Below are 10902 nucleotides of genomic sequence, written 5' to 3'. Positions count from 1 at the left end.
AAGTAAATGGTTAGTGCTTAAAGTTCAGCAAATGCTGTTTCTATACCTCTTCCTGATTTTTTTGTACGTACAAAATAGAAGATGAAAGTTTGTCCATTTACTCTGAAATGTGCACTAAATTGTGATTAAATGGAGAGTATGAGAAAGAGACTACAGTCTTTTTACATATGATGGATAAATGAGTCCCTTTCAGTCTTTTAGGTGGTTGATCCCTGCTCAAGGACATTCTCAAGGCCAGCTTTTTCTCTGGGAGGGAGAAGCAGGTCTGTGTGAGCTGCTGTGGGCTAGTCTGAGCTTTGATCCTGGTGAGACCCAGGGACTTTAAAGCAGTCTGTCAGAGAGCCCTGGGGCCATGGAGAGAATAGTTAGGAATGAGAGACAGTTCAGGGTAAGTCAGTTACTCCAGTGGCATAATTTAGTATTTCAGACATGACCTTTAATCTTCTGTAAAGTATTTGTTGACCCTGTCTCAGAGTCACTGGAATCTGCTTTCAGTGGGCCTGTCTCATGCAGTCTGAAGGGTGGGGCCGTTAGGAGCAAAGGGCTTCAGTCCACAGGTCTGAGGCCTCCTCAGTATGACCCCAAAATCGAGAGATCCTTTAAATTTTGAATCACAGTTGAACTGCCTAAATAATGAAAGTTTGAACTACCTCCCCTTCTGTGGCCCAAGTGCTAGATAACCAGTGCCCACTGCCTAAACGTTCTCTACTACATTGAGAGGGGTCTTAAGACCCCCGCCCCCAGTCAAGTCCTCTGACTTCCCCTGTGCAGTCACAAACTCTCTGGTGCTGGGCTGCTCTGGTCACACCTGTCGCCTATTGGGGACCATCCTCTCACTCTCCTCTTGACGCCTGCTTTCCTGTTTGCTAGCCTGTCTGAACTGTGAGGTACGCTCTTCCATAAGTCCTTATAAATACAGCTGATGTTAGACACATAAGTAGCACAATTAAATCACCTCTTTTAGCTGTGGCTTTTCTTAGAGCTCTCAAAATTGCTTAGTTTCCAGTTGGCCTCCACCTCCCAGAGGCCAGCTTCTCTCCTTCACTCTACCCACAGGGAGGCCCCAAGTATCGGAAACACCGCAGGTTCCCCTTGGTCCCTGGGGACAGGAAACAGACTTCCCCACATTCTGTCTAAAGCCACCAGCCCAGTCTCACTCTCTGAAATGGAATTAATATCTGTCCCCAATACTGACTGGGAATATCCATTAGCTTTAGGAAGTCCTGTCTTGATTTGTCAGGGCATCAGGACCTTCCCAGATCCCCCATATCATCAGAACACCTGAATCAGACATTAATGCTTCCTAGCCTCTGGACTCTAGCTAAATAAAGTTGTCAGTGGGACCCTGCCAGAGGGTCAGATGGCAGCATACACCGTCGGTGTCCTTTCCTTCAGAACAACAAGAAGGAAGCTTCAAGTCTACACTTCCTCATATAGGTCTCTTTCTCTCAACACCCCAGCTCCTATAAAGAACTCAAACATCAACATGACCTACCTTGCAAGGAGGCCTGAGGAATTGTTCAGTCAGTTGTGGGTAACTGTTTGTGACCCCATGGACTGCAGCACGCCAGGCTTCCCTGTCCTTCGCTATCTCCCAGAGTTTGCTCAGACTCATGTTCATTGAATTGGTGATACCCTCCAACCATCTCATTCTCTGTCGCCCCCTTTCTCCTCCTGCCCTCAATCTTTCCCAGACTCAGGGTCTTTTCCAATGAGTCAGCTCTTCACATCAGGTGGCCAAAGTGTTGGAGCTTCAGCATCAGTCCTTCCAATGAACACCCAGGACTGATTGCCTTTAGGATTGAGTGGTTGGATCTCCTTGCTGTCCAAGGGATTCTCAAGAGTCTTCTCCAGCACCACAGTTCGAGAGCATCAGTTCTTCAGCACTTAGCCTTCTTTATGATCCAGCTCTCACATCCATACATGAGTACTGGAAAAATCATAGCTTTGACTGTACGGACCTATGTCAGCAAATTGAAGTCTCTGCTTTTTAATATGCTGTCTAGGTTGGTCATCGCTGTTTTTCCAAGGAGCAAGGGTCTTTTAATTTCATGGCTCCAGTCACCATCTGCAGTGATAGAGCAGACAGAATGCTTTCTGGGGAAGGAAACATTTCATTCTGAAATATAATTCACAAGGATAAAAATTTGTCAAAGGACACTCCCAGTTGACATTACTATGTGGTCCACAGTGTCTCATTCTAAACAGTGGCCAGTGCACAGAGGTAGTAAATACAGAGTGAACAAAGCTCACATGGATCTTAGAGGTATTTCACTGCACTCTAGTCTTCCCAGGAAAGATGATGTATGCTGTCATTTTAGAAGTGTCCAACTATTTGTGACCCAGTGGACTGTAGCCCATCAGGCTCCTCTGTCCCTCAGATTCTCCAGTTATGGAGGCTGAAGTGGGTTGCCATGCCCTTCTCCATGGGATCTGCCTGTTTAGGGAAGGTGGTTTCACTCCGAGTTTGCATAACCATAGAGCCCCTCTCTAGTTTTTTTTTTTTTTTTTTCCTTTTCTCAGAACAAGAGGACTCTCTGCCACAAAGATAAGTTCAGATTACCAGTCTAGGAAACAGAGTAGCTTGCTAATTTTAGAATGATTCTTCTTCCACTGATTTCAGACATCAGCATTTACCAACATTTTAATTATTTTAGAGTAGTTGAAGTAGGAAGAATACTAGATGTGAAATTGTGAAACCTGCATTTGAATCCTGGTTTGTGTTTTGTTAGACTTGTGTTGTAGGCCAAGTTATTATCTCCCTGAGGTTCAGCTCGTCATCTTAAAATGGGAACAGTTATATCATGAGAAGCAAATGATAATAAGTATGTAATGTTATTTGGGAAGAATAAAGAGCTATAAAGATGCAAACTAGGGTTTTGCATTATTACTGTTGTTATTATTATTATCCAAGGTTTTACCCATTTCAGGGCTTCCAGCTGCATTATATTTTGAGACAGATTGCTCCAGGAAGAATGTAATGAAAGACTAAGTTTCGATTCTTTTTCTAGCCTTGGGTAGTATTCATCCCAAGGATATTAGCAAAAGGTTGTTGATACCATTTTCCTCAAATAGCTGCCATTTGTTGAGCAGTGACTATGGATCAGATACGAATCTTAGGTGTGCTGGGAAAAATTTGAGGATAATAGAAACCACTCCTGACCTCATAGAGTTATAGTCTGGCTGGGAAGGTGGATGTTACCATATAATTATATAATTAAAGAAATACAATCAAGGCAAATGCTCTGAAAGAAAAGCCTGAGACCAGTGTTCCCAGGTTGTGAGGCTAACTAGGCATCTGCGGCTGTCACTCTCATTTTGGGTCTTGCTCATGCCTTTTGCAAGCCCTTGGAAGATACCCTCAATCTTTTTGTGTCAGATGCTCTCAGGAACTTCCCGCAGTGCTGGCCAGCCCTGTTGAGTCTGGTGTCTGTCTCCATTTAAAATGCCTTCTGGATTCTTTGGGACTTGGGCAATTATGTGTTTCCCATTCTACCCTAAATAAGCTTGATCCTGGACTTTCCAACAGCAGCTCTGAGTTCTTAATTGATTTTAAGGAACTGGCTCAAAGCCCTCTTCAGTTGCACTGGGCATGCCTGCCAGCATAAGCCTCTGTAGTGTCTTGATAGGGATCCGTCGCTTGACCTCTTTCAGAGTGAGCTGTTTGTTTTCTGAACTCAGTAGTAGAGAGCCAAGGGCTCACCCCTCAAACTCTAATATGACCCAGGGTTATGATATGTTCTATTGACTGACATGTAGTAATGCATTCACGCCCATGAAGGATAGTGTGGTTTATTGGGAAGAGCACTGGACTGGTTATCAGCAGATTTGATCTTGTCATCAAGTAGCTTTTTTACCTGGAGCAAAACTTCACTTCTGTGGTTCTCTGGCATGACACCTACAAAATGAGTACATGGTATTCATTGTTTAATCAATGTTTATTACATTTTATGAAGGAACTGGGCTAGACATTTATATACACACACACATATTTTTGCTAATCAAAGTTATTTGGACCTTATATTTTTACATTCTTAGAATATATGTTATATAATGACTGGAAGAACAAGATGGCGTATGTGCCTCATGGTGCATATTATGGATTGAATGTTTGCCTGTCCCAGACTCATATATTGAATCCCTTACCTTCATGTGATAATATTTGGGGATAGTGTTTTTTTTAGGCTTTGACACTGATCCTTTTTTTTTTCATTATTCTGCTTTCCACTTTTCCATATCATGATGGAGATTATAAAGACCATTTGTAAACAAAATTTCATAGCTAATTTAAAAATATCAGAGAAGAGAAAGTGTACTCTTTGATCTCTTGTGTTCTTTTCTTTTTCTTTGGCCCAGCAGGTTTCATTTTAGTAAGGGAGAAGCAAAAGAGAAGCGAGAAAAGCAACGATGAAGACTGAGAAAACTTTTGGAGCTCCAGGGACCAGTGAAAAAGTTGTGCATCCAACTGCATGAGCTTCTTAAATTAAGCCAGAGGTAAAACTATGTGTTTTGAGTTTGTTGTTGTATAAAACAAAGTTTTCTGGTTGCACACTGAATATTTTTTGGGGGAAGGCTATTAAAATAATGTATGCTATCATTTTTTTTTTTCTTTTACTAATTGGCAGTTAGGTTATTCAGAGAGAATGATGAATGAAATGACAGGTATATAGATACCACTCATATTTAGTGTTTTATCTACTTTCCTTCTCCATACTCTGCATTTTCTCTAGTTATGATTTGAGTTTATATATACTTCTTTTTGTAAGTCTTGATTTGTGGTGTAAATGTCAACCTCATATTAACAAAGACTACTTTTTCTCAGTTTTATTTTGAGATGTCTGTAGCCTGGATTTTTTATCTATCAAGGAAGAAGATGAAATTTTAAGACAAGAGTTCATTTTGGATGTGTGAGTTAGTTAAATGGCTAGTGATAGAAGCCAGGCTGTTTCTGAGACTATCTTTGATACTTTTATGGACATGATTATTATCTCCCCAAGAACTGAATATTTAACTGCCAACATAATTCTGATCTCATATCAGGCGATCAAGTACAGCTAAAATCTACTGCTTATTTTTTTGATCTGTTGTGGAGTTCGGACTCTTATTGGAGTTGGTATTCAGTCATTTAATAGATGTTTATATGCTAGGTACATAAATATTATATGCCAGGTCCTGTGCTGGGTATCTGGTATGGATCAGAAAAATTCTCATATCCTCACAGCCTGTGTTCCGGTGAGGGAGCCAGATAATAGACAAGTGTGTGAATGTGTACTATATAATGGCAGGTAGTGATAAGAGCTGGCAAGAACAACCAAACAAGATCAGTTATTAGAGAGGAGGCAGAGTCTGTCTGAGGAGATGACCTTTGAGTGAAGCCAAATGAACTAGGAGGGAATCATGTGAGTATTTGAGAGAGGAGTGTTCCAAATGACAACAGCAAATGCTAAGTCTCTGAGTAAGGGTGAGTCAAGGATGAGAACCAACTAGAAGGCCACCTACAGGCAGTGAGGAGAACATGGACCGAAATTGGATTCTAGAAGTAGCTGGAGGCCAGATCCCATTCTCAAAGAAAATAATCCAATTAGAAAAATAAAAATAAGAAACATTTATGAACTATAGCACAGTGTATCATCCAGGAAAAAATTAGGTGTCATAAACAAGAATGCTACTGGATATTCAAAAAGGGAAATATCTCTGTGACCTAGGCATGTGACGAAGTCTTCATGGGAGAAGATGTCCTTGAGCTGCTTTCATTCATTCATTTACTCAACTTGTATTTGTTGAGTGACAAATCGGTGCTGGACTCTGTGTTAGGTGGTAGAAACGTAGTGAGTATCAAAACAGACCAAGTCCTGTGTCCAGGAAAGTACTACCTAGTTGGGGAGAGAGAGGTAAAGCACAGAATCACACAAGTGAATATTTAATTACAAACTGAAGAACACTCTGTAAGCACAACATAGCGGTCTTAGATTTAAAGAGTCTAAGAGTCTAAATCACATACTAACATAGTCTGTGTGTGTGTGTGGTGGAGGGAGTGGGTGGTTCATCAGAGAAGGCATGACACTCAGAAAGTGATGAGATAACTGGGCATTGGCCAGGTAAGAGTGTGCGTGAACCGTCTGGATAGAGGAGTAGGCCATGAAATAGACCAGGTCTATTCAGGCACCTGAAATGAAGCCTGCATGGCATGGATTGAGCAGAGTGAGCATGGATTGAGGAGATACAGGAAGAGATCAAAAGAGGAAGCAAGGGATAGTTGAGAGGGCATCGTAGGAGTCTAGGTAGGATGATCCTGGCTTAGACTAGAGTGGTGACACTGAAGACCAATTGGAAGGGGAGATATATTTTTGAAGTATTTTCATCAGGCAGATCTCAGGTGACATGCAGAATTTTCATGTATTCAGTTCAGTCACTCAGTCTTGTCCAACTCCTTGCAACCCCATGGACTGCAGCACACCAAGCCTTCCTATCACCAACTCCCGGGGTTTACTCAAACTCATGTCCATTGAGTCGGCGATGCCATCCAACTGTCTCATCTGTCGTCCCCTTCTTCTCCTGCCTTCAATCTTTCCCAGCATCAAGGTCTTTTCAAATGAGTCAGCTCTTTGCATTAGGTGGCCAAAGTTTTGGAGTTTCAGGGTCAACATCAGTCCTTCCAATGAACTCCCAGGACTGATCTCCTTTAGGATGGACTGGTTGGATCTCCTTGCAGTCCAAGGGACTCTCAAGAGTCTTCTCCAATACCACAGTTCAAAAGCATCAATTCTTCGACACTCAGCTTTCTTTATAGTCCAACTCTCATATCCATACATGACTACTGGACCTCAGTCCATAGCCTTGACTAGACGGACCTTTGTCAGCAAAGTAATGTTTCTGCTTTTTAATATGCTATCTAGATTGGTCATAACTTTCCTGCCAAGGAGTAAGCATCTTTTAATTTCATGACTGCAGTCACCATCTGCAGTGATTTTTAGCTCCCAAAGATAAAGTCTTCCACTGTTTCCACTGTTTCCCCATCTATTTGCTATGAAGTGATGGGACTGGATGCCATGATCTTAGTTTTCTGAATGTTGAGCTTTAAGCCAACTTTTTCACTCTCCTCTTTCCCTTTCATCAAGAGGCTTTTTAGTTCTTCTTCGCTTACTGCCATAAGGGTGGTGTCATCTGCATATCTGAGGTTATTGCTATTTCTCCTTGGAATCTTGATTCCACCTTATGCTTCATCCAGCCCAGCGTTTCTCATGATGTACTCTGCATATAAGTTAAATAAGCAGGGTGACAATATACAGCCTTGATGTTCTCCTTTCCCAATTTGGAACCAGTTCCAAATTGTTGTTTGAACTGTTGAACTGTTGTTCCATGTCCATTTCTGACTGTTGCTTCCTGACCTGCATACAGATTTCTCAGGAGACAGGTCAGGTGGTCTGGTATTCACATCTCTTGAAGAATTTTCCACAGTTTGTGGTGATATACACAGTCAAAGGCTTTGGCATAGTCAATAAAGCAGAAGTAGATGTTTTTCTGGAACTCTCTTGCTTTTTCAATGATCCAGTGGATGTTGGCAATTTGATCTCTGGTTCCTCTGCCTTTTCTAAAACCAGCCTGAACATCTGGAAGGTCATAGTTCATGTATTGTTGTAGCCTACTTGGAGAATTTTGAGCATTACTTTACTAGCGTGTGGTAGCATGTGGTAGTGCAATTGTGTGGTAGTTTGAGCATTATTTGGCATTGCCTTTCTTTGGGACTGAAATGAAAACTGACCTTTTCCAGTCCTGTGCCCACTGCTGTGTTTTCCAAATTTGCTGGCACATTGAGTATAGCACTTTCACAGCATCATCTTTTAGGATTTGAAATAGCTCAACTGGAATTCCATCATCTCCACTAGCTTTGTTCATAGTGATGTTGCCTAAGGCCCACTTGACTTCACATTCCAGGATGTCTGGCTCTAGGTGAGTGTTCACACCTTCGTGATTATCTGGGTCATGAAGATCTTTTTTGTACAGTTCTTCTGTGTATTCTTGCCACCTCTTCTTAATATCTTCTGCTTCTGTTAGGTCCATAACATTTCTGTCCTTTACTGTGCACATCTTTGCATGAAATGTTCCCTTGATATCTCTGATTTTCTTGAAGAGATCTCTAGTCTTTCCCATTCTGTTGTTTTCCTCTGTTTCTTTGCACTGATCACTGAGGAAGGCTTTCTTATCTCTCCTTGATATTCTTTGGAACTCTGCATTCAAATAGGTGTATCTTTCCTTTTCTCCTTTGCTTTTCACTTCTCTTCTTTTCACTGCTATTTGTAAGGCCTCCTCAGACAGCCATTTTGCTTTTTTGCATGTCTTTTTCTTGGGGATGATCTTGATCCCTGTCATGGATGGTTCATCCCTGTCATGAACCTCCATCCATAGTTCATTAGGCACTCTATCAGATCTAGTCCCTTAAATCTATTTGTCACTTCCACTGTATAATCCTTAAGGATTTGATTTAGGTCATACCTGAATGGTCTAGTGGTTTTTTCTACTTTCTTCAGTTTAAGTCTCAATTTGGCAATAAGGATTTCATAATCTGAGCCATAGTCAGCTCCCAGTCTTTTTTTCTTTTTTGCTGACTGTATAGAGCTTCGCCACCTTTAGCTGCAGAGAATATAATCAATCTGATTTCAATATTGACCATCTGGTGATGTCCATATGTAGAGTCTTCTCTTGTGTTGTTGGAAGAGGGTGTTTGCTATGACCAGTGTGTTCTCTTGGTAAAACTCTGGTAGCTTTTGCCCTGCTTCATCCTGTACTCCAAGGCCAAATTTTCCTGTTACTCCAGGTATTTCTTGACTTCCTACTTTTGCATTCCAGTCCCCTATAATGAAGAGGACATCTTTTTGGGCGTTAGTTCTAGAAGGTCCTATAGGTCTTCATAGAACTGTTTAGCTTCTTCAGCATTACTGGTCAGGGCATAGACTTGGATTACCATGATATTTAATTGTTTGCCTTGGAAACAAACAGAGATCATTCTGTTGTTTTTGAGATTGCATCCAAGTACTGCATTTCAGACTCTTTTTGTTGACTGTGATGGCTACTGCTTTTCTTCTAAGAGATTCTTGTCCACAGTAGTAGATATATTGGTCATCTGAGTTAAATTCACCCATTCCAGTCCATTTTAGTTTGCTGATTCCTAAAATGTTGACATTCACTCTTGCCATCTCCTGTTTGACCACTTCCTATTTATCTTGATTCTTGGACCTAACATTCCAGGTTCCTATGCAGTGTTGCTCTTTACAGCATCAGACCTTTCTTCCATCACCAGTCACATCCACAAGTGGGTGTTGTTTTTGCTTTGGCTCCATCTCTTCATTCTTTCTGGAGTTATTTCTCCACTGATCTCCAGTAGCATATTGGGCAGCTACTGACCTAGGGAGTTCATCTTTCAGTGTCCTATCTTTTTGCCTTTTCATACTGTTCATAGGCTTCTCAAGGCAAGAACACAGGAGTGGTTTGCCATTCCCTTCTCCAGTAGACCACATTTTGTCAGAACTCTCCACCATGATCCATTTGTCCTGGGTGGCCCTACATGGCATGGCTCATAGTTTTATTGAGTTAGACAAGGCTGTGGTCCATGGGATTTGATTGGTTAGTTTTCTGTGATTGTGGTTTTCAGTTTGTCTGCCCACTGATGGAGAAGGATAAGAGGCTTATGGAAGCTTCCTGATAGGAGAGACTGACTGAGGGCATTGTCTAGGCTGTGAAAAAATTAGAAATGCAAAGAAAACACAAGCTCCAAGTGTATACATTCTGATATTCTGACAGTAAAATGTACTTCAGCCAGAACACCATGTATTGGCAGTGTGGATCTTGTATGTTAATAATTATCTTTGATTCTTGGAAAATCTTTGGAAGTCTGATTTATACAAATTGTGAGGTAATGATGTACTTATTTGGACAACAAATAGAATGCTTACTGTATGCTAGGAACAGTTGTAAAAGCTGGGTCCCAAGGGCTGGTTTCTGCTAAAACTCACATTCCTGTGTATTCTTTTAAGAACTATGTATTTTAACCGAAAGAAAATAAATGAGTGATATTTTTCTGAAGTACGTCAGTTTGATGTAGGAAAGTGTAAAATAATTTCTGAATTTTTGTGAAAAGGCTTCCAAACTTCTGTTTAAAACATTTTAAAAAGTAAATAAGCAAATAACTCACTGGGAGAGCATTTTCCTTTAATTAACCATGAAATAATGCTGTTCCTATATCGAGATTATGTAGAAATCATTAAATAAACAGAATCTCCCAACAAAAGGGGTATGCTAAAGCCATAAAATATTGCTAAAACAAATAATATAAATAGTTTCCAAATAGTTATAATAATATAAATTTTAAAAGGTTGACCTCAGCAATAATGAAAGAAACAAAAGTTAAATCAACCATATGCATTTGTTCCTCTAACCTTAGCAAAGACTTTACCTTTTGGAATCATATTAAGTGTTGGCTGGGAGTGGCTGCCCTAGTGTGAACTGGCACAACTGTTTCTGGAAAGCAGTTTTGAAAATATGCATGATGGGCTTAAAATGTTAAATCTTTTTCTTAATTCTGTTTTAGACACATAACCAAATAATAATCAGTAATACAGGTAAAGATTTCTATACACATAAATGGGCAAAGGTTCAAGATGGGGGATAGATATTAAGCTTAGGAGGCTGAAAAATTAACTTTGTGATCTGAAATGTAATTAGTTTTTTGATGCTTCTGGAGATCTTATTTTGATCAACTGTGGATGGATTGAGTAACCTCAGCAAAGAGCTACATCGTCGTTGGAGATGGAATCTCCTTCTGTTTCCTGGCTGGTTTAGCCCCAAAACAGAACTGCAGAGTTTAGAGCTTTCTTACTTCCCTGCCTTCAGAGCTGCACCAAGATT

The sequence above is a fragment of the Cervus canadensis genome, chromosome 25, assembly GCF_019320065.1.
Source record: "Cervus canadensis isolate Bull #8, Minnesota chromosome 25, ASM1932006v1, whole genome shotgun sequence".
In the NCBI taxonomy this organism is placed as follows: domain Eukaryota; kingdom Metazoa; phylum Chordata; class Mammalia; order Artiodactyla; family Cervidae; genus Cervus; species Cervus canadensis.
This window is presented reverse-complemented; position numbering follows the sequence as displayed.